A 25938-nucleotide genomic window follows, 5' to 3' on the forward strand; every position below is an offset into this window, starting at 1 on the left:
TTCTAATAGGAATGTGCAAATGAAAGAAAAAGTGTCCGTAAGAGTAAATACAAATAGAGGATAAACAGATAGGGAATAATATCAAGTTGCAGCAAGAAAATACATCAATCTATAAAGAAACAATTCATTGGCCTTGTGTGTTGTAACCAATGTATTAATCCCCTAGGTGAACTGACAGTTCCTCCCTACTATTTATGCCTTGTGGGGCTTTTGTTTGTAAGTCAATTATATAGTGGGATTCCAGCCTTCTCAGTTTAAAGGTTCTGTCCCCGCCTCTACAATTATTGGGTACATTGTGCAAACAGAAAAACCTTAATAGATCCCTATTGCTTTGATGTTTTTCACTGAAGTGTCTGGCCACTGGATACAATGCATCCTCTTTGGCAATAGCTCTTATTTGCTCCAGGATGCATGTTTCTGATGGGTGAATCGTACTGCCAATATATTTTGACCCAAATGGGCACAGTAAACTGTGTATGGAGTGCTGCAAGTCAAGAACTGGTTTATGAGTGTAGGTTTTTTTTAGATCTGGGACTTTGTAAGATAATGTTACATTGCTACCATAATATCCCACATGGGAAAAAGCCTTTTAAGGCCCCAGATATTCCTCTATTTTCTTTCTTATAATGGAAATGTACCAAATTGCTTTTTAGGGACCTCGTTTTTCTAAAGGTCAATAAGGGGCCCAAGGGTATGTCCAGACCTATAAGTGGATCTGTTTGTAAGATACTTCAGTGTTTCCGTAAGATATTTTTTAGTTTATTCATATTCTCAGAGAAGGTTGTGATCAGTCTGAACTTTCCTATTTCTTTCTTTTCCCTTTGTGTTTCCTTTAACAATTCCTCTCCAGGGATATAGTTGACTTTTTCCAGGGCTTGTACCAATACCTGTCTGTTGTAACCACATGCGCAAAATCTAGCCATGCTCTCTTGGGCTGCTGTCTTGAAATCAGCCTCTCTTGTGTGATTTCTTTCAATTCTCAAAAATAGCCATAGGCAAGGCTCGTGATAAGCATCTGTGAATTACTGCTGGTAGCATGCAGTGTTGAATTCTCAGCAGTGGGTTTTTTGAACAGTGAGGTGATAGTCTACCTTCGGACACAAAGACTTGCAGATCCCAGAAGTTTACAGATGTGGAACTTACTTCACCTGTGAATTTCAGCCTGACATTATTTGTATTCAGAATCTTAATGTACCACCTTGCTGACTCTGAGGACCCCTTCCAAATCACAAAGAGGTTGTCTATGTATCTTTGCCATGCCACTACATTGGATGTCCAATGTTCGTGGGCAACCAACCAGGTCACCTGCTCCTCCCACCAGCCTATGAATAGATTAGAATAGCTGGGGGCGAAGCAGGTGCCCATGGCCGTGCCAGAGATTTGCCTGTAGTACTGATCTTAAAAAAAGAAATATGTTATTATTAAGACAGAACTCTAATAGTTCCAGCAACATTACATTGTGTTCCATAAACTTTAAAGGACTTTTTTTTAGAAAAGATTCTACCTCTGTCAACCCATCCTTGTGTGCTATGCACGTATACAGGCTAGCAATGTCCAAAACCATTATTTGAAAGTCTGTTTCCCAATTGACCTTCATTATGTGTCGTAAAAAGTTCTTTGTGTCCTTAATATATAAGGACACATTTGTTACAATCTTAGATAGTAAATAGTCAGTGTAGATTGAAAGCTGTTCGGTTAGACTTCCCTGGGAGGAGACTATAGGACGTCCAGGTGGTTGTTTGTTGTCCTTATGAATTTTTGGTAGGTGATAAAAGGTGGGAATGATAGGGTTCAGGCAGCTTAGGAACGGATATTCATCGGTTTCTAACATGTTCTTCGCATACCATTTATATATCAGTTGGTGATAATCCGAAACACTCTGGTTGTAGTCTTTTTTATTCACTTTGTTATAGGAATTCACATCCGATAGTTGGTGCAATGCAGTAGTGAGGGTATGCTTAATTTGTAACTCCCTATATATGCATAATTGTAGCTGGGACCCAGGATCTGCACCGGTGCACACCGGGGTGGAGGAGCCCAGTGTAAATGCAATCTCTTCCAGTAATTCCACAGCAACGCTCGGGGTGCACACTCGTTTTTCACATCAGCCAAGAAAGGTCATTATTCGGTACGATATTGCATAATAATTTTTTCATCCATATAGGCAAACGCGTTTTGGAGTAGAACACTCCTTGTTCCCGGGTAGGGCAGGTTTGGAAAAACAAACATTCTAAGGATGATGTACAAAACATAACCGAAGATTACAGGAAAGGCGGCAACTATCTTAGCATATGTATGTTAACAGCAGTTGATATCTGAACCATAGTATGGCTGCACACACGGTGTAAACAATAATCCCCAATTGAGATAATAATGTAACAGAACATTAAATATAACTGAGTATGAACACAACGCTTAGTAAAATTGCATATCTATTATCACAATCATGCTGTAAAGGTTTAAATGCCCTAGAAATGAAATAACTATGAAATGAGGAGTAAGACAATGGGCATATGCCTATGGTCACTGTACCTTACAATTCTGCACAAATACTCAGGAGTTCAATATTGCATTGATACCAGTGTATACATAACAGAATAGTTCATTCTAGCCCAAGTGGGCTATATGTACATACCATATGGTCAATAACTATAAGTCCCTGATTGGATGGCAGGTGGTACCAACAATTAAAGGTTGCATATCAATCCATGTGGATAGATATATCTAAACACAATTCAGCTCCAGTGGGCAAACATACCTGCATACATGGGTCCTCGTTGGTGAGGGAACCCAAAGTCCCTCGGTCCCAACTTGTCTATGTTGGTAAACTTGCAGTAAACATGATTAATAATGATGATATTCTTAAACTCAAATTAAACCTGAGATACTCTATGTGATCAATGATAATATACTGTCCTACTAATAAGCTGAATGCGGTAACATCCTGCAGCCTTCCAAGACATGGGGAATGGAGATTATCAGCTCCAATAATTGTGTGCAGTGCTCTCTATGTGTATTGCATACTGTCAGCCATCTGAGGGCAGGTCCTATATGAAACAAACAAAACAAACAGACCTGTAAAAAACAATATTTACAATAAGAGTTGAAAACAATTCATCATAGAAAAGTAATACATTTCTACCTACCAGTATAGCTACACTTACACAGTGCAAAGGAGATCCAAATACGGAAAGGGTAGTAGAATGAAAGAAGAAGAAATAACCATAAACTGAAAACGAGAGAGAAGAGAAGGGAAGAAAAACAACAGAGAAGAGAAAGAGAATTGAAAAAGTGAAAGAAAGAAAAAAGGAGGTGAGAGAGAAGGAAAGGAGAGAGGAAAAGAAAAATATGTGAGTAGAAGAAAAAGAAGGACAGACAGCAAGGGAGAATAGAAAAGAGAGGAGAAGAAGAAAAAGAGTGAGAACCCCGCAAATATCAGAAAACTCTCTACTGATCATACATCAAGATCATAGAGAAGTGAAATAGAAAAAATAAATATACAAAAATAGAAAATGTAGAGAGTGGGAAACAGTATGGGAAGTTCATATATAGCCAATCTCATTTCCCCAGGTGTATTGGCACCTGTAAGTGATGTTCTAAAACATCACTTCTAAAACCCATGGAAGCAGCCAAATCTGGGTCGCCCTTGGATCCGATCCCTCCGAAATTCGTGCTGCAAGGGAAAGAAGTAATTGCTCCTGTTCTCACCAAGCTTTTGAACCTGCCTTTTAGTTCGAGTCAGGTTCTGGGCAATTGGACGCATGCCATGGTGGTACCACTGCTAAAGAAACCTTCCTTAGACCCTCCTCTCTCAGAAAACCTGAGACCTATGGGCCATATGTATGAACACATTTTCCCATAGACACAAAATGGGTAAAACCCTTTGATACATCTGGCCCCAAATCTCTAATACCCTATGCTGCTAAAATCGCAGAGAAACATTTAAACAGTCAACTGTCCATGTTTCTGGAAGAGAGACAGGTTCTCCATGAAACTCAGTCGGGGTTTAGGCTACGACATAGTACCGAGTTGGCCCTTCTTCTTGCCTCAGAGGCACTGAAAACCGCAGCCGATGAGGTAAAAACTACTGCACGGATCCTTCTGGACCTGAGTGCTGCTTTTGACACAGTCTCCCACTGCATTCTGATGGAACGGTTGGGGGTGGCCAGGGTCAGTGGAGGGACATGATAGTGGATTAAACATTTTCTGGGGAATAGATCCTTCCAGGTTCTACAACATCCTTTTAAATCCAGAGTCTGTCCTCTGTCTCAAGGGGTGCCTCAAGGTTCCGCTCTTAGCCCTACCCTATTCAATATCTACATGTGCCCTTGGGAGATATTGTGCTGAGCCATGGGTTAAAACTGGTGTCATATGCCGATGACACACAATTGATCGTTACACTGGAGCAAAAGGAGGCAGGAACGACATCTGATTTCAAGATCTGCCTGGGGGAGCTTTCCAACTGGATGAAGCTCAGCTATCTGAAGCTGAATGTGGGAAAGACGGAGGTGATGGTAGTTGGTAAGCAGCCCTCTCTATGGTCACATTTGTGGTGGCCAGAGGAGCTGGGACCCAGTCCGACCCCTAAGGTTAAGGTCAAGAACCTGGGAGTCTATGACACCCTCTCCTATTCAGAGCAGATATGAGCTGTGGCTGGTGCCTGCTTTGGCATTATTAAAAGGCTGTGAACCTACTCCCATTAGATGCCAAACAAACCATTGTACAGGCCCTTCTCACGTCCTGTCTAGATTATTGCAACATCCTGTACTTAGGGGTGACCACAAAAAATCCTGCAGAAGGTTCAGAATGCTGCAGCTCGGTTAATTATGAATATTCCTAGGTGGGCCGCGGTGAGGGAGGACCTTGAGGAACCCCACACAGGCTAGAGTCACCTTTAAGGCCTTGTGTTTTGGCCACAGGATTTTCAAAAAGAAAGGTCCAATCTTTTTGCACCCTCTTCTTACCGCATATAGACCTGCATGTTACCTAAGGTCCTTGGGCACGGCAAAGATGATTGAGCATAAGGTGCAGAAGGTACGGGCTGGTGGGAGCTCTTTTGGCTTCCTGGAATGACCTACCTGTTGACTTAAGGATGCGCCCGTCTGAGACCTTGTTCTGGAAAAAACTTAAGACGTCGCTCTTCCAGCACCCATCTGGTGGCTGGAAGTTGCCCTCTGTAGCTGTTCCTCTGGGTACCTAGGCTGAAGCGAGGGTGGGTGGCTCAGGCCAGCTGTCAAGGCATTGTTGGTGTTCTAGTGCGGGGACACTCTTTTGGAGTAACCAGGCTCTCATTAAGCTGATTAATAATAATTTTTCTGAGTTCCAACCAATGGGTACTTTGGTATAGAGTTATAATATGTACCTCAATTAAAGTTGGTGTAGTTGCCTCATCCTATCCCCACCTATACTGAGTTTAGGTATACGGTCTATGGCAAAGAAATGTAGGAGATTTCTGTTACTATCATGCTTCTCTTCAAAGTGGCATGCCACCGGATATAGTTTTAATTTATTTTGAGTAGCTCTCATGTGGTCCAGCACTCTCTTTCTCACTGGAAAAATAGTGCTCCCGGCATGTGAGAACATAGACACAATAGTCTGACATGCAGGACAGATGTTTGTGTAAAATCTTGTGCATCTTTGTTACTGGTGAGAACACTTTTTAGGTCTCGCCTGAGCCAGCGCATGCGCTACTCTGCGAGACATTTAGTATGTGGGTTTTTAAAGTGCTACCAAAGGCTTTTGCTGGCCTCAAGCTTGCGGTTACGCGTGCGTGTACGTGTGCAGCCACCATCTGGCATTCTTATCTTTTCATAATTAAGGGCATCGCTCAAGCGCATCGCTTGCGGTCACCCTCGCGATCACTTTCATTTTCGCAGCTCGGCAGCATCGCTCACGGGCACACTCGCAATCACTTTCACTTTGCCACGCAGCCGCTGCTTCTTTATTTAGAGGGCGGAGAAGAGACCGGTCCAACTAACCACTAATTTTGCCTCGGATATAGTGAAAACTGCTTCATTGCAATCCCTGCTTACGACACGACCTCTGATTCTTGCTGAGGTGGTATTCTCAGGGGAGTCACGCACGCAGAGGAAGGAATCACTGAGGTTTGTCCGTCACTTCCTGTTCCTCTTTCCTTCCTCCGAGGGCGCCTGGGCAAATTTCAACACTGCAGTAAGGCTTGAAAAACATATTTGCCCTTACACTCTTACTGAAAGTTTTCCATTTCAGTAAGCCTCTCTATGTGATAAGATGGTATTTTAATGCAGTTTGATTTTTTTTCTATGTCACAGCTTTATTATTATGGAGGATTCCGCTACCACGCTTTGATATTGTGCAATACTATACTTTTCTTTTAGGCAAGTTTACGCCATGGAAAAAGTTTGATAAGTAAATAAATACTTACCTACCCTGAGGGACAACTGTTGATTCCAAAAGGCAGTTGACTGGAAACTGCCTGCGCCCCGCACCTCTAACCCTGTACTGTGGCTCATTCATTTGTATCTGTGGTGAAAATATCAACTGCCTGTTGGATCTACTTTCTAAAGTTATTGATTTGATATTTTTGGGCGTTAATGTTAACAGATAGCGTCAGTTGGTATTTTTTTTACTTTAACAGTAGAATTTCCCATTTTGGCGGAGTACTCAAATAGGGGATTGTGTTGAAACCATCCAATAACTTGTCAACGTTTCCCATTGGATGGGAGTATTCGAGCAGTGGCATAGCCAATAGGTCTAGCCTTTGGGACCTTATAACTGTTTAGCCATGCAACAGTTAATGTTGTTGCACAGAGGATAGTGTGCTGCATAACTAAATACTTACAAGGTCCCGAAAGCGAGACCTATTGGATATGCCAATACTTGTTTTTACATTGTTGCTGTACCTACAGGCTTTGCAGGCTGTACAAGTGAGAAAAAAAACTTCACATTGCTCATGGTGGGCTTGCATTCCAAATCAAATCAAAAAGTCCTTTATTCGATTTTCATCATGTAGAAAAAACATAAAAGTACATTCATAGAAAATAAATAAACTTTAACAATTAAAATCCATCATTTAAAAAGATTTTCAATATTAAAAAGGTTAATACACAAGCTGGCGATTAAAGTGCTAAGGTGCAAAATGCGATATAAAACAGTCTAAGGCAATGTAAAGTTTATCCATGGTCGGCTATACATTCAGTTTTACATTCAGTGATTATGACTGAGAGAAGCACTTTTCTTGAAAGTTATTTTCGGGCTCTCCTCTATCACTTCTTTCAATGTTGCCTCCCAGTGTTTGCTAAGACTCCATCTTATATACACTGCCTATGTGGTGATGATCTCATGGTTGGGGTTTGTGTGGTATCAGGCTTGATTGTGAGTGTTAGTGCTGCCTCTCTACTTACTTTCCTGGCTTTTGTTAGGACCGTGTTGAGAATAGAGTCCCTGTAAACTCTCTCCCTAAAACGTGCTGTCATTACTTTACACTCAACCTGAACGGCAGTTCCCTGAGCTTGTAAAAACTCCCCGTAGGGGGTGGTATTGATTAAGTTCTTAGGACGGCTACTTTCAGAATGAAGCAGGGTGTTGCCTGCTGTACTTTTGCAAGTAGTGTGGCTCACTGGTTAGAGGCGGCAGACCCGAGAGCAGAGGACGGCCCGGGACCAGGGTTCGATTCCCGGCGCGGCAGGTTTCTGGACCAGGGTCAGCGGACTCGATAATTCTCTCGCCTCGGTGCCCACTCTGATCAGCGATCACACTCGGCAACTCTGGGCATTAGCTTGCCTCATCTTCACTAACGGCCCCACCAGACCGCCGGGGATGCCTGGTCTCACCCTGGAGATACCCATTAAGGGACCATCTCTCAGGGAAGCCAGGAAGGGTTTCGCAGCGGTCGAAGCGCCTTGGGACCCTCCGGGTAAGTAGTGCGCTATATAAATGCCTATACATTACATTACAATGTAATGTAGATGTCAGTTTGTTGCCAACCACCGAGATTTGAGTATCCAGGAATTCCGCCTCGGTGCCGTAGTTGTAACCCTCAAATTTTAGATTGTATGTGTTGTTTTTCAAATCTCAGATACATTTCAGTGCCTGGTTGTGGTCTCCTTTCCAGGCAATGAATAAGTCATCAAGTCATCAATGTACCGATATATATATATAAAATATATGTACACACACACACACACACACACACACACATTGGTGAATAAATGTTGTGGTCTATAACTGTATCCTGTGCTGAGTTGGAGCCTGCTTGGACAGGTTATTGATAATATATATATATGTATGTATATATATATATATGTATATATATATATATATATATATATATATATATATATATATATTTATTTGTTTTTAGAACCTTGCAGCTGGCAAGCCACTCCTTTCTTAATGCCAAAATTGTCGCACATTTTAGTCAAATATTTTTATATTTGTTTATAGCTCAAACTCAGCCATCCGCCTAGGATAAATAATTTTTTTCAAAAGGCAGCTGATTATGCCACCGGCATGCAGAACCGTGGGGAATTATGCACGCATATACATCATCACGCTAGACCTCCATGGCGTCATGACCCATACATCATCATCACACTTTTTTTTTCCAGATGCACTTCAGCATCGGCAAAGAAGCATTTTTACTGATATGGAACATCATCCACAAAAAAGCATTAGGAAAACCAATAGGTCAACTTTGATTTTGCAAGGAGAGACTGATTTGCTTTGACCATGCTTCTTCGCCTTGTAGCTTAATGCTTTTAAGCAACCCTCACCTGAAAAATAGCCCATAAAAAGACATTAGCAGGGCGCCGGAGTACAGTTTTAAATACAGAGATATTCAAAATGGTCCATTTGTAAATGAACCATTAAGCGTGCAGGAGCAACTGTGACTTGTTGAAGATCACACACTCTTAAGCGTGTAGCCGAGACTCGAGTTTTTTTGGAGCGGTTTCCTCACAAGGATAGCTACTCAGACACGAGTGCAAATCTTTGGGGTAAAAAAGTGAGGATCGGAAGGTAATGAAATAAGGGGACGGGGTGAGGATGGGGAAAAAATGTAGGTGTACCACTAAGAAAGGACTTTGGAGCTTGCCTCGGTGGGTCCTTTATGGCCTGTTGTGATTGCGAGCACACATGATATATGCCCTATACCTAGAAGCCGCCTGCAACTCCGCAGGGGAGTGTGGGACACCTGTGTGCTGTCTGGACAGATCTGTAAGGAAGGGAGAAGTGGCCGTTTTCACAATGCCCAGTCCACAGACGATATTGCACATAGAGGGCGAAATCGACTGAGTGAAAAGTTCAGTAGGGGTTCTGTTACCCAGGACCCCCTCTACGGATTTTCCTCAACGACACTCTCGAATTTCTACAAAATGTAAGGTATCTCTTTGGGCCAAACACATACTAAAGAGATACATTGTTAAGAAGCAGGTCATGGTCAGAAATATTTTACCTTTCCAAAGCAGAGAAAATGTGTACCATTAACTTACTGTCAATGAGGCAGAGGGTGCGGGGGTAGCCATGTAATGCATCAATTACATTATTCTCATTGCCATGTCCGTTACCCTCATGTGTATAGCCCTACATCTCAGATACGATCTTTTGGGGAAATTCCGTGAGCTTCGGTGCTCATCTTATACCCTGCATTCCAACATTCCTTTGTTTGCACCGCCCAACATAATACATACACCGTCCCTAGGTCGCCTCCACAAGTGACCACAAGAGGGTGCCAAATAGCAACAAATGACCTAGAATTAACTTGCTGCTACCCCACCGGGAGCACCCAAGCAGCAAAATATCATTTTGGCATCAGCTCTAGAAATTCTTGCATCACCGAAGTCTACATCTTAACTGTTCGGCGAGATCAATGAGCAATGTATCAACAAATGAAAAGGGCACCAACTGGTACAGCCTTTCATTATCTGAAGAAAGAGTTGCTTATAAATTGCACTGAAATGCCTTTCTATGAAATATCACAAAAACGGGTCTATGACACGCAAGGCTCTCAATGAAGCTTTCAAAATGTTCATTCAAAGTTTTCAGTATTGTGTTTCTCCTCCACTGCAGGGTGTAGGGCAGAAGGTGAACTGCATACAAAGGTGTTGTAACTGTGAGAACAATGGGGACAGGTCAGTGAGTGTGGGGGCGGGTTCAAACACACAGCTATAAAGAAAATGTTCTGTAACTATTTTGTTGACCTTTAATCCGGGCCGCTGAAATTATGTTATTGTGTGGCTAGCTGCTTTTTTTTTTTACATAATTACAGATTTGCCACCTTTGTGTATACTCATCATCTGCTGCTTAATCACATCGCTGCGGCGGCTATTCCGCTGCAGCGCTAAGTGGGCGGGGCGGCCGCATGCTGGTGACAGAACCGCTCCGTCACCAGCCGCGGTTGGGCTGTGCTTGTGACGGAGCGGTTCCGTCATGGCCCCGTCCGCTCAATAGAACGCGCCGCGCAGGCGCAAAATCAGCGCCGCGCAGGCGCGGTGGCAGGGCCATGACGGAACCGCTCCGTCATCAGCACAGCGCCACCGCAGCTGATGACGGAGCGGTTCCGTCATCAGCATAGAAAGGGTTAATCTGCAGACTTTAGCAAAAATAAATGTTTATAGTTTAAACGGTTCATAAGTTTCTAAAAATGCATCAACACGTGGTGGTGCGCAGTGGAAGGCCCTTTGTAAAGGTTGACTGGTCAACTTATTTTGCTTATTGCTATATTTAAGTTTTAAACTGGTACTACTTAGGTACAGCCAATGCTCAGATGGTGGTAACAAGTGTGAAAATGGCAGAATATTGAAGTAATACTATCACAAAATGTGCTGTGTTAATTGGCATTTTCTTGCTGCCTAATTTGCTCACCCATACAACATAATTAGGCCCTTCCCTGCTGCACAATTCCAGTGGCCCTGCCTTAAATATAAAGGTAACAGTATGTAAAAAGTAAGATATATACATTGGATGGAAAATAAAATTAAGTTAAACTGATGTGAGAGAAATTCATTGTTCTAGTAGGAAATCTCCGCTGATTCATGCAGTCACTTTAGATGCCTTTGTATGTAATTGGAGGGGCACTGGTATGAACTGTGGCTGTGTTTTTATAGTGTTATATGGTCTCAGCCTGTGAGAGAACACACTCTGAATATGTAAGTCATTAGTTTAACAATATTTTATAAAAAGTATAAAACAAGCTGCCGCAGCTTAAAAGACATGAATACAATATATTCTAGGTGGAGTACAGTATGTAAAAGGGGGCCGCAAAATGTAAAAAAAAAAGGGTTCAGTTGCAAGTGCTAAAGGTGATTTCAAAAGTTAAAGTTTTAGCTAATGCACAAACATAATGTACTTTATTTTAGGTTTCAATTTAAATAAACCATTCCAGAACAGGCATCAGCCTTGAGTACCTATCAAACACAACTCTGTCACCATGATGCTTGTTATGTTTCTATAGATGAAAGCGCATACTGGCTCCTTAGCAGCCTTTCGATTTGCTGATTACCCGACTGCGCATATTTACATTTACTTCCGGCAACAGGCCCCTTGGAGAGGATTGTCTCTTATTGAGCTGTGCTTTCATTTCCTCAAACCATATAATGGTGGAAACGTCAGGAAAACTCAGCCCTGCCATTCGGCCAATCAGATTGTGATGCTTTTCTGGATGTCAGCGTACTGCAACTCACGTCACCACTCTCGTTTGAAAAAAAAAACAAATATGTACTGTTTTGTAAAAATTCTTCTAATAAATTCTTTTGAAATAAATAAATAAAATAAAAAAACTCAACTTGTGTATCAGAGACATTTCAAGGGGGGCATAGGCCCAACTCCCAAATTTGAAAGGGATCGTTTAATCTCTATCTAGCTCACCTCTGTCTATTTTCACATATCGGCCTCTGTCTTCTCTACCTAATGCTACCTCTGAGTCACCCTCTCTTTGCCCAGTGACATCAAAAGGATTTCTGGGGGGCCCTGGAAAGACATATTTTTACTGTTTATGTATAAACCCCGTTTGTTTGGCATTACACAGGCGTCAGCTAGCAGATAAAAGGGCAAAATGGGCAGTAAAATTAAAAACAGGGGCCCAAAATACTTTTTTGCCTCGGCCTCAAAAATCCTTAAGACGACACTGCTTGTGACCCGTGGACCTCTGTGGGCTTCCTCTTCCTGGCTTCTTATCACTGTAGGTAAACACAACATTTAAAGTCTGGTTTATCTGTTTCTTAAATTGCAATATAATCTTTCTTTTAAATTTATATTTGTTTTATATACTGTGGACTTATTCTATGCACCCTTGCAGCATAAAAGCAGCATAGAGACAGGAGCAGCCGACACGGCTTGTTTTCAGAGGGAGGTGGGGCGACAGGGCGCTCAGCCAGGGGCTGGAGGGATGGGCATGTTCCTGCATGGAGAATAGGGGTATACGCATGACTGTTTTGGGCCAACCAAACACTCTTTGCGCACTCAGGAATGGGAAAACCACTCCTCCCCTGCTCTGTAAGCAGCCCCGCCCACCCGCAAAAGAAAAATTACATGGTAATAACAAAAAGTTATTACCATTTTATGTTTTTGCTTCTCACACTGCAAGAAAGTAGTGGGGCGACGCACCTCCGCCATAACAGAGGAGCCGCCACTGCATAGAGCTGAAGGTATATATGATTCAGGTAGTCAGAGACAGCTCTGTAGATTACAGTATAGTAGATGTATCTAGAATATAACTTTTAAAGGAAGAGAAGACATTTTAGGATTTGACCCCCATGGTTTACAGGGCCTTGTGCTGCATCTAGACAGAGCTATATATAGATCCACTGTATTTTATAACAGATTAAAGCAATCAAGCCCCGCTAACCTAACTGTTGTCCTTGCTATGAGGAAACTGGTGTGTTATATGCTGTCTTCAGCTTTGCTGAATTCTATGGCAAAGTGAAAGGACAGCACAGAATGGAAGTGGTGACTGGAGACCGGTCTGTGTGCCATAATAGTGGCGATAGAGCGATGTGGTGGTGATGATAGTGTTATGAGATGTTGCAGTGGTGTGGTGGTGGCACAGTCGTATGGTGAGATGCTTTTCTGCTGTATTGGTGGTGTTTGAGTGTAGTGGGTTTGGTCAGATGGAATTGGAAGGCATCAGTGGACAAATCAGATTTAGAAGGGTTTCCGAAGGCATGGGCGCGCTAAGCCAGGTAACTTTTTCGGTTTACTATACACTGATCTATAACAAGGTATTTGCCAATGGGAGCCAACTAGGAGTGCTAGTTGTGACATAGTAATGGCTGGAATGCAAGATGGCCTTGTGGGAAGGCAGCGTCCCTTTCATCCCTGGTAGTCATCTCTTTCAGAAGGCTGTATAATCCATTCATCTATTCGTCCTTGCAATGCAATGACTACTTAGGTATGGTCCAGCAAGATCAGCCTGCTTGCCAGCAGTGGCCCGCTGAAGCCTATGGCGACGTAGAGCAAAAGAGCGCCAACGTTGCCTGTTTTGCATCCAACCAGCCCAGCCCAAAGGGCCTTTTTGAGTCCTTCCAGCTGCCTGAAAAGGAGAGGGTGAGCTTTTCCTGCCTCGTTCCTTCTTGCTGCAAGCGGCCTTGGGGTTAAGGTACCCTGTTTTGCGCTGCGTATCTGCATGTTAACCTGATCACGCAGGAAGCCCGGTATAGTGCGTTCATCCTCTCAGCAATCATCACACACAGGCTATGCCAAGGGGGGGTGCATGTAACACTAAATGTTGGCAACAGCATTAACAACTACGATGAGCTGGGAAGCCTTCCCTGGTTCTGAATAACCCATCTTCTCACCTCTCCCCCTTATATGTTGACACTTTTTTACATGCAATACCTACACAGTTGTCTACATTCACTTACTCGCACCTGTGTGCTCTTAAGTTAGTAATGATCTAGAATGGCAAAGAACAACACAGCTGGTAATGAAAGCTCACAGAACGAAGAGCAGAGAAATAGACGGAGAAGGGTTAAAAAGTAGGCAGCCATCAAAGCCTGTCCACCTGCCCCTCACACCCTAAATCTGGTGAAGCCAGCTAGCTCACTTAACCTCCTCCTCAACACCCGAAACGCGGTCCACGTCACCAAAGACCACATCCACTCCCCAGCCTCAGCTACACAGCCCTATGGAGAACTGCTGAAATGTTTCTGAAGGCGGCCATCCAAGTTAACCATTACAACAAAACCAGTGATAAGAGAATGGCAGAGGACAGAGCATAAAACCATCCAATCATCAAGGCGATCCCTCCGGTGGCATGGACCTCAGCGAGCAGCAGCAAGACCAGAAGCCACTGAGAGGAACAAAATACAGAATTTTAGAAAGAGCAGATTAATGGCCATCTTGGGAAGAGCGAAAAAGAAACAATGGCGTTTTCTGAACACAGGTCATATGTCAGCTCTAGAAAGTACCCAGTGCAAGAACCCAGCTCCATGGAAGGTAGGGTACCCTCTATGTGTTGACAAAATATAATCTGACAAAAATATTGGGTACTGAGTATCACTTACAAACCAAACACCCCACTGGAGCTAATAATAAAACATCAAGAGCCATTGTACAGACATGTTTGTGAATGATTCAGAAGAATGAGGGTAGAGGCTATTGGAGACCGCACCTGACAAAATAATAGTGTCACAAAGTACCAAGTTGTGCACAGAACCAAGGAACACTCTCCTCTATGCTCCTTAACTAGGAAAAATCCTACAACAACATTTAAACAAAAGGGTTCAGCAATAAACAACAAATCTTAATAGTTCAGCATCAATGTTCGAGGCAGTGGACGCATGAAAAGATATCCAGATCCAAGATGTAAGTTTCTTAAAGGACTTCTCTTTATTTATTTGTTTTCACAAAATGTTTGTGAATGATATTTAGCCCATGATACAAGCAAATGGACATGTCCACTTTTTTGCTGGTGTTGGAACTCTAGGAAAGATGCTGTCTTCGATAGTCCGTGCAAATGTTGGAGTAAGCAAAGGCAATAGTGCCAAAATGACTTCCCACTGTAACTTGTAGGAGACGCAAATGTATAATGATGGTGACAGCTACACAGTTAAAGGTCAAGTAGGCAGGATTTGGTTAGGCCAAGTGCTACCCTAGTGCCTAAGCAGTGGCGACCGGCACAGCTCATGGGTGGTGAGGAGGGCGCTTGTGGGGGGGGGGGGGAATTGGTCACAATGGTAAAAAAATTAACACTTACCTTGCTGCCAGGTCCCATGTCTCTGCTCCTGCTCTCCTGCTTCTGACTCCAGGAACAGGAAGCACAGCCAGGCTCCCCTGACCAATCACAATGCTGCAATACAGTGTTGTGATTGGTCTGAGCGCTGTGACACAGCACTCGGCCTGGGGCTGGAGGGGTGGGCATATTCTCTATGCAGGCTCAGCATGCATGGAGAACAGGGAAAGTGCGCATGACTCTTTTGGGCGGCCCGAGACAGCCGGCCAAACAGTTATTGCGCACTTAGAATGGTTCTGCCACTCCTCCCCTGCAGCCCCGCCCCTCATGCAAAGCTGCTGCAGCAGGAGGACAAAATAAAAGGATAATAAAATTACGTTATTACCATTTTATTTTTTCCTTCTTTTACTGCTGCAGAGTAGTGGGGTGACGCTCCTCCACCTTAGCGAAGGAGTCGCCACTGTACTTCATTCTTTCAACATGAAACAAAATATAATGCTAAGAACTATGGAGAAAGAGAGCCAAGGAACCTCTAAACAGCTACGAAGAAATGCCTTTTAGAGGACTCAAAACACCAGATTTTTTTTTTTTACTCGGGCCAGTTGTCCCAAAAAAACTACGTTGGCCACCTTAGCCTCCAGGGTTGGATTTCCTATCTTGAGCCTTAAGTAGGAGAAATGAATGTGCATAAAGCGCACGCAAGTGTGTGAAAGGGGAATATAATAAAGAAAAGTGTCATGGCACCGGATATAGTTTATATTTATACTTATACTATTTATGGAGCAGAAAGATCCAAATTCTATGTCCACCCAAGTGTGGGCCAATCTAGATAATCAAAGTACAATAGGATAACAAAAAATGAGGAGGCTGTCCACCAAAGGCCTATCCTGGGTAACAAGAGAAAAATATCTGCAAACTAAAAAAAAGTTTTAGGTTTTAATCATTCCTATAGGATCTTAGAGACCTTTTGTCCAACGGACCCCATGTGCGCACTTCACAGCAATACACCAAATATTCTCAGACCAAGCTTGCAGGCCTTTTGCCTCCTCAGAGAATGGGTGGGGGAAACAGGAACACGATGTAAACCGAAGAGAAGAACAGAAAATAATAATGAAACAGGCATCCAAAATCCTGGGATGATCAATAGCCATAAGAAGAATACCGTAAGACACAAGAAATACATCCCTGATATTACAGATCAATACAAAAGACAAAGGACCGACTATAAAAAAATAATGATTATTAATTTATTGATGTGGAAAAAAAACATTTTAGAAAACCAAAATATGTACTAAAAAACTAAATACAACATGATTGGTTAGAAAAACTGGTCCTGGGTTAATATAATTATAGGATCTCAGAGCAGGACACACAGTACAAATCAAGGAGGGAACCAAGCCCAAGAAATAGTAAAATTGATCCTGGAATCGTATGATTACAGGATCTCAAAGCAGCCAGTCCCAAGAGTACAAACCCAGGGGCTGCATAAAAAAAAATCTACATGAGTTTCAGAACTTTAACAAGATATGGTGCAGAAACACGTAGCTGGCCCTGATCTGGAAATCATTCCGAGTAGCTTCTGACATTAGAGCTTGATCCAATGCCAGCAAACTATATTAAAACCAAGGCTTATTGGAGCTTTGGCGTTTCGATTACTCAGTCCGCCCATCTTACTTATGCGTTAGCAGGCCCACACCCAAGAAATGTATTTTATAGCCTATTCAGTTGTGACAAGTCTGAATACTTTTTACACTTTTTCACTTTTACATCCCTGTGGTACCAATTAATCATTGTCAGGTATATTTATCTGTTTGAACTCTGTCATATTGTCAGAACTTTCGCAATTATGTTGGGTTTTTTTGCTACCTCAAAGTGGCCTAGGTGACGTAGTACTAAATAATAATAATATATAAGAACATAACACATATTACATTTTTTAAAATGGGTTTGCAAAACATGAACAAAGCACCAACAACAGTAACACTTTTATTAGCATGCGTCTGTGTGTGTGTGTGTATATATATATATCTATAACACGGGTAAGCCTTCTTTTTGAATGCATGCCAGAGGTTTCAAAGCTTGTATTTCATGTAAAAAAAGTTATACATGGCATTTAATCTTTCTTTCAGTGCTGGTAAAAAAAAGTGATACGTGCTTTGATAATGACATAGCTGCTCTTCTACCATTGGTTCTTAACCTCCTACTCAGGTGGTCCATGACTACTTAGATAATTAAATAAATTAACAGATTAATAAAGAAGCAACGTGTAGAGCTGACATTTTTAAAGAAATTTGAAATTGAAGGCTAAAAATGTAGTTAGCATCCTCAGATTGATATTGGAAGCAGTACAAGGGCATCAAGCAGAATATAGCATGGACGATATGCGGCCTCAATTGAAATTAGAAGTGCTCCAACCTTCCCACTAAAATTAAAGTTTTGATTTCTTGTATATTTGTTTATTAAATATTACATAATTTATGTATTTGTTTAAGGAATGCCTGTTTATTTTTGTGTGTATTGTTTTGCTGTTCAAATCATAGAAAATGCTTAGGCTGGTCTGACTTGTGGTAATGACTCAGTGGGGGTCCACGGAGTCCAATAATGATTCAGTGGGGGTCCTTGGGTTCCAGTAATGACTAAGTGAGGGTCCACCGAACTGAAAAGGTTAAGAACCAATGTCTTACACCATTAATCAGCAGGCCAGAGAAGCTCACTCATGAAGGCTCAATCTTGATGCAAGCATCTACCAATTAATCCTCCACAGTGTTGGAAATGCAGAAGCCTGTCAGCAAAAAGTTACACTGTCCCTCAATGTTTTCTTCCTTGGCATTTGTCTTGTTAACCCTACTCTATAGTGTCAATGTACTATGCAAGATCTGCACATTTTAGAATGTATCTTTTTAATACCCTTACAATGTGCTTTGCACTTAAAATTTGATGACAACAATACACATTGTTGCAGATAAAAACATTTTAAATAGTATCACACTACACCCCAAAAAAACGCACATTTATCAAAACATTGACAGATACATCTGCAGTGTCAAACATATAATGAATACTAAACACTGACACTCGCATGCTGTAACCCTTCTAAAGAAGATTACAAAATCATGTAATATAAAAAATACACGAGTAACATGTGAACACGGTCCTATAGTACCATATTAGGGTTCAGGTGACATTTATAAACCGCTCGGCCGTCAGCCTCATGGTTTGTAAATGTTACAATAACACTTCAATAGCAATATAAACTCATATTACATGGTTACGTGTCCTGCATTCTCTCTCTCTCTCTATCTGTCCTGGGTGTAAACACGAAATTTGGTGGCACAGTAATGGTGCCAAATTCAGTTGACCACAGAAGGTTGGATGGCTGTGTAGGCCACTGCAGTATTGAAACCGATGACAGGTAGGTTACAGCATAGGTTAGGGCAAACGCTAACCCAGTGTGCCATCTTGGCTACAAGTATATCACTACAATGTTATTTTCAGAATAATATACAGTGCATTAAGTTTTAGGGTATAACTATGGCGGTGGCTATTTTGTTTAAATGTACCTTTTTATGATGGCAGACGGCCATCTTTGAGGGGTCAATTAAAAAAATTATGAAAAAGAGCGCCAAAGTGCATAAGTTGTATTTTTATTATAATTTTCCATTTTAGAAAAAAGTGGCGGGGGCAGTTTTCAAACAGAAGTCGAGTAGATAACAGTATCAGGAATGGGTTCCTCAGAAATGCCTAATGCTAAGAAGCGGCTAACAACGGCAATCTGAACCACTGTAACATAAGTACTGACCATGTTATGGAATCGCTATGGTTTTCTCAACTGATGGTTAAGCATCTATATATGGACCAATAGTGAAAAATGAAAGTGGCAATAAAATCTGTTTAAAAAAAAATTTGAAAAAAGTGGCGGCAGCAAACAGCAACTGCTGGCCTCTCCAAAGCAGAGTAAAAAAACAAAAAAACATGAAGGAGTGGGAGGAGAAATGGTGCAGCAGGCAGAAAAGTTGGAGGAGGAATGTAAACACTGATGAGCTGAGCTGTACAAATATATATTTTTGTTTATGGATTACTCTAATTTGATGAGGCCGATGGGATGCTATATCTGTCGAATTTGGTTTACTCACTCCTTACTCCTGTGATTCTCTTTCATGGTAATTGAGTTATACGCTGACGTGTAAAGAAAGCAATGTAGTGCTATTTTATGCTCAATATATTTGCCCACCCAGCTATAAAAATAATCTGTACTGCATGCAGTGCTTACCTACATGGATAACCCAGTGTTGTCCTAGGGTTTTTCTTTTTAGCAATCTTTGTAGTATAACATGCTGAGTCGATAAGTCAAGAATTTGAATATTGACCTACAGGTTACAAGAGTGGCCACATAAGATACATATACATTCAATTGATCTCATGGTAGTCATTTATATGGTCAGTGGTTGTCCACAAAATCTGACATAGATCCAGTTCACATCACAAAAATGCTATAGCCTGATAGTCAGTCAGTATTCTATTTAAGACTCAACAAGATGTCCTGCAGAAGTATATCATCATAGGTCTCTCCTCTCATCCGGGTAGATGAGTCCCCCCTCCCCCGAATAAGCTCAAGCAAATTAGAAAAATTAGGAGCTCGTAACAAAGTATAGTGCAGGTTCCAGTTAAAATGGCTATAGATAAACCCTAGATTTCTCTTTATTCAGTGGGTATCCATGTTATGATTAAAAATAAAAATCTGGATGTGTCATGATACATAATGGTTTCTATATCCGGTTTAATGTAGCCTACACGTTTTCAGCCAAAGACATATTGCCGATGTGGGTCACTCTGCTTTCTTCAGGGCTATAATCTTCCTGCCTACCAACTGCTCACACTAAAGGAGTCTACTGAGTAAGAAAGCTAAGGCTCTTCTACGTGTTTTCTGCACTTTTAAAGAAGCCTATATGGTTTCTAGTCCACCCTCATTGGCTCAGAAGAAGTGGGCATTTACCTAAAGTCACCCTTGCATCAAGGGTACAAGGCCTCCTTTCAGCACCTACATTTGTTCTCCTCTGCCGCACAGGATCGGGCTCGATCCAGATCTATGGGCAGTCGCTGCCTGTATGACTCCCGGGTGGGGTGGAGCACGGGTGGGGGGGTGGTTTATTATTTAAAAAAAGTTAATTTAACTTACCTTGGCCGACCCGTCCCACGTCGTTGGTCTGTGTCGTCTTCTCTCCAACAGGAAGCAGCTGCAGGCAGCCTCCTACTCCTCCCTTAAGCCAATCAAAATGCTGTAATGGCAGCATTGCGATTGGCTGGGACGCTGAACCCACAGGCGACTCTGGGGAGGCCATTTTCTCTATGTAGGCCTACATAGTGGAAATGCAGAGTGCCTATGACTCGTTTGGTCGGCCCTGGAGCCGACCAAACAGTCAGTGCCCGCAACAGTGGGCAAGCCACTCTTCCTCTGCCCTCAAGCAGAACCGTCAACCTGCCCTCCCCAACCAAACTCTGCCTTCTGCTTTCTCGCAGTGCGGGAAGCAGAAACATAAAATAGTATTTAAAATGCCATTTTATATTTCTGCTACTCGCACTGCGAGAAAGCAGCGGGGCGAAGCTCCTCCGCCCACATAAAGGAGCCGCCCCTAATATTTTGTGGCAAAAAAAATTGTTCTGTCCGAAAGCCGATGCATTGGGTCAGTTTACTATCATTGCAATTTACCAGTGCAGTAAAGAGCTTAAAAAGGCTGTTTATTGAAAGTATGTATACATGTGAATTAGTCATTATAATAAAACTGCAATTAAAAGCCCAAAGTGGTGGTTCACACAAATTGACTTTACACATTTACAATGTAAAAAAAAAAGTGCCTGCATATTTAAAGCCGAGAGAGGTGCAAGGATGTACATTTCGTTCTAGAAAAAATCCTGGAACTGTTATGTTAGACTAATGTTCTGATTTGTTACCTTTGCCTGAAATTGTAAAGTGCTCTGATATCCTTCGGGATCAAGTTTGTGCTATATAAAACTTTATTAATAAAATAAATAAATAAAACTTGCGTTACTTCTTTTTTTTTTTTTGCTAGTGGTGTTTATTGGCTTCGATTTCATTCAATTTTAAATGTTATATTAACCTATGCCTCTTCCCACGTTTTTATACCCACCACCTGTAGGGATGTTCATAACACGTTCTAAAACCTACTTTCCAGCAATGGGTTCAGTAGAAGCGATGCATAGCGGCCAGCTGGAATGTTTTTAGGGTCTGAATGACTTCTATTTAGTCTTAAACGAGAATTCAATGTTACAGTCTTCGACTGAAGCTGTAACTCCTCCATTCACCACTGGAGGGCGCCTCTGACAAGTTATGACGTGGGGTGTGCAGCCAAAGTGAGTACAGATGGAGAGCATTTGAAATCCCGCACATTCTGAATGCTGAGGGCTTCCTCGCATCTCCGAGTCCGACCCCCCATCTCCCCCCCCCCATCTCCCCCCCCCCCCCCCCTTTCCGGCAAGCTTACAATTTTTGCCACCGCATGGCACGGTAACAGAGGCCTCCATTCCAAAACACGAGATTTCATTTCTTTAAAATATCAACTAATATTAGTAAAAAAAAAATACATGGTAATTGAAGAAAGAATAAGAGAAGTGTGAGGTAGGAGGTTCGCCCCCCTCCTACCGTCGCCACAGGATGTGACTGACAGCCCTACAATTGCTTGTTCAAAGGAGAAGCTGATTTTTTTTTTTTTGCCTTGAGTATCTCTGCTCAAACCCAGATGCCTGGAGCAGCCCGAGACAATTATTCAAGCAGCCCCAGATGGCTCAGGCAAGACAACAGTCTCACAATCAAGTGCAATAAACGTGAAAAGAGCAGGGCCATAAATACCTCTGGCCGGGGCCTATGCCCGAGCAAACCAGCCTGGCAGGGACGGAACTCCCAGAGCAGGCCTCACGCAGGCCCGTCCTCAACATGCTTCTGTAATTGGGCCCAGATAAGCATCTACGGTGAGAAAAAGAACACTTTGTTCAAAGCAAATTTCTACAACACCCCCACGCCTGGTATTTTTTGGGAAACCTACAGCAACAAAGCAATTGTGTGTAAGAGATTGGGATCAGCTTGCAAGCCGTGGGCAGTAGGCCTCACCTCTCCCCCTGAGGGACAACAACAGGGCCATTAAGGAAGGAGGTGGGGTTGGATGGGTTTATGGCTTGCTTGGGGGACAGGCCGAGAGGCTGGAGAGCACAGAGGGACCCAAAATTGACGTGGATTTAGTTTCAAAGAGGCTGGAGGAAGCAAGACAAAAAAAAAAGTTTATTGGGCCCATCCGGTAACACCATTCAAGCTAACAGACAACATCCCCAGTATGCATGGAAGCCGCCATTTTGTGTGTCTTTGATGAAGGAGGAGGGTAAAATGCAAATGTTTACTTAATTTTGAATACAGACGTTGGATCGAATAGCAAGTACTTCCTGTTTTGGGCTGGAAATATGCTGGAAACACCAGGAGATTTAAGCTATTTGCTTCGGGTCCGATATTGTCAAATGTTGATTATTTGCTAGTTAGATTGCATTTATAGAGCACTTCTTCCCCCTGATTAGACACTGAAGTGCTTTTGTAGAGGGGTAGCTCACTCCTCCCTGGTGGTGATATGACTGGAACTGTGTCTTTCATGTAGAATATGGGTAGTGTAGACGCCATCCTTGAGTACCACAGTTGTAATCTTGTTTTATTTCTGACTAAATGCCAATGCAGAAACTTGTAGGCTAAAAGGAGCGAGAGCTTGACTATTTAAGCATGAGAGGTGCAGTCCTGCTAACGCCACCCTCTTAGTTGATACTGTGGTCTAGGAAGAGGCGCAACTAGAGCCAAATTTCGGTGTGTGTGGGGGGGGGGGGGGCTAATAAAAATGTCAATGGGGGGCGCTAATTCTACCAGCAATAGGCAGAGTGGAGATGCAGGGGCTCTATGAAGGTGTGAGACAACAACTCAGCTTCCTTAACAAGTGCATGGTATTTTAAAGACCTGTGAAGTACCCAAAAACTGTCTGTGTGTGTGGCTGGAAAGCTGTCTCAGCCGGGGCTGACACACAAAATGCAGGGGAGGGGGGGTGGCTGAAGTTCGTTGAGCCCAATGGGCGCTGCGCACCTGGGTCTAGGGATAGTGGTACAGCTCTTTTCAGTATGCCTCTTTATGCAGGCATCTTCACTCAGGCTGTATTTTTTATTTTTTTTTAGAGTTTTATATAGCTCGACTAGTCTTGAGGATATCCGCATTCAGAGTGCTTGACATGAGCACCAGTTTAGTTACAGATGGGCTGTTCTATGCTCTGATTCCCTATGCATCTCATATGACCTAAATAAACATCAGATACATACAAATAACCAGGTCTTTAAGTGGGATAAAAAAAACTGGGGGTCTCTCAAAGGGGTGTGGTCAATGTAATCAAGGGCATGGCTTAGAAACAGGTAAGCTAAAAATCTGTGTTTAGCATGGTGTGCCGCCCCACTTGTATTTTCCTGTTCTTGTCATTGCCTCCAGATATATGATACAACAAGTCACATCATACCTGCAAGTCAGGACTATTGGCTTTGTCAAGGGTTGTTAGTAGCATAAGATGAATAAGCAGCAACTATGGCTTGTATATAATATTAAAACCACTTCCACTTCAAGCCCTGGTGGTGACACCACAACAATGTTGCTGCTCCTGAGATGCAAAAAGAGAAGGGAAATCCAGAGAGAAAATGACTCTCTTTAAAATATTTCCCTTCCCCTACAACACTCACCACGCGCACATCGATGTACATGCTGTCACTGGAGTCCGGAAAAAAAAATGGACCGTCTGTGCCAGGGCACAAAACCGAGCCCGATAGAGACCCGTTTCGAGGCCCCCTTAAAAAAAATTGCCAGTGCTCAGACGCGGTGAGACCCGGCCCTCTTAAATCCCTGCACATAACTATATAATATCCAAAAACCAGGACTAGGAGCCTGCTAACTGTATATGCAGTCAGTCACTGCTTTTGGGAGTTTTATATAGCGCAAACTTGACCTGAAGGTATCAGAGAGCTTGACATAGCATCGGTTGCATTACAGAATGACACGTTCATTTTTGTTAGGCACGGGGAAATTAAGTTATTTGCCCAGAATCACAGGATGTTGAGCGTCCCTGCCAAGACTCAAACCCAGTTCCCCACCTTTGAGGTCGACCGGTCTGGCCGTTAGGCCACATTCTCTCCAGTCACTTAACCAACTGAGCACACCTCCTCCTAAAATTTAGAGCAGTGCACTGCACAATAAGACTCAACAGTCACCGCCCGCCTTCTCCCTTTTCACTTTCAACTCCTGCAGATGTTTTTGTATGTATGCGTCATTGACAGGTGCTGTTCCAGAGAACTAACAAATAAAAGACTGTACCTGTCAAACTTGTAGTGGGCTCCAGCAAGCTGACTTTACAAAACATGAAGTTAGGTTAAAAAAAATATATATATAACTTAGACAAAAGTAAGGACTTACTTCAATTTTCAATAGTGGATCCTTTATAAAATGACTCTACTGGAAATAAAAGGAATTTAAGCCAGCAGTGATGCTTTCTGTGAGTGAAAATGCTTGATTAGGGTCCCCCCAAATCAAGCTTAGATTGTAATTTGTAATAGGAAGTTGTATTCATGTTATGCTTACTACCCCTGATGAGATGTTGAAGCGCTTTACGAGTGTCCTGCTTATCGTACACAAAATGCAGTGGTATCAAACCCACGTTTAACAGGAAACTGTGAAAGATTGGAAAATATTTCACAGTTTCCTCTGAAATATTGATTTTATTATATTTACAGCCACCAAACGACTCTGCAGAGCTTTACCACTGTCAGAGCAAATGGGATACTGAGGCCCGAAGAACCAAATTACACTGCAAGGTTATCTATGCTATCAGGCAAAAAAAACACAAAATATGCTGCACATTCTCTTGCAGTATTAGTTTCATCCAGTTGCGCTTTGATCAACATTTTTTGTAAAATACAAATTATTTGGTAAATCTATAATTATGTATTAAATGCTGCAGCCACAGAATCAGATAAATCCACTGGCCCTTACTGTTGACCATTGTAGATCCAGTAAGCTTTCCCACATCACGCCAGACCAGTCGAGATGCAGCACTAAAACCAAGAGGCTCCCGTCCATCTCCCACGCTGTGCATCGTCTAAGAAACGGACCGCAAAACGATAGAACTGAGCCTCCTGTCTACCTCAAATCCTGCACGTTTAGAATATCTTTTTAACGGAATCAACCCCTAAGTGGAAACTACATGAAAGCTACCCTATCCAGTAAATTCCTTATAAAGAGGAGTCATCAACGATCAAATGATTATCTCTGAAGCAAGCTAATGTTATAATCAGTTTTCTACCTGGACACTCACTGCTGGGACGACCACTTCCATATTTTCTGGCAGCATCATGCTACTATAGGTACATAATTTTAACCAGAAATAGAAAACGCATCAATCAATAAAGTGTGGCTATTTCAAGACCTGTTAAAATAGCCTCCAAAGCAATACACGGCCACCTGAAGAAGGCTACTTGGCCGAAACGCGCGTCGTGATCCACCTTGCCGTATTGCTAACATCTTTTGTCTTTTTCTATTTCATTGTGTATTCAAAAGTATTTACAGAATGAACGTATATGTATTATCAATGATTTAACAAACTGTATACAAAAACTAGAAAAATCAATTTTTAAAAAATCTACAAAAATATTACTAAAAAAGATTTATATATTTTTGGAACTAATTTCTATAATTAATAAAATAATTTGTTTCTAAA

Source organism: Lissotriton vulgaris, chromosome 1_1 (assembly GCF_964263255.1).
Source record: "Lissotriton vulgaris chromosome 1_1, aLisVul1.2, whole genome shotgun sequence".
NCBI lineage: Eukaryota > Metazoa > Chordata > Amphibia > Caudata > Salamandridae > Lissotriton > Lissotriton vulgaris.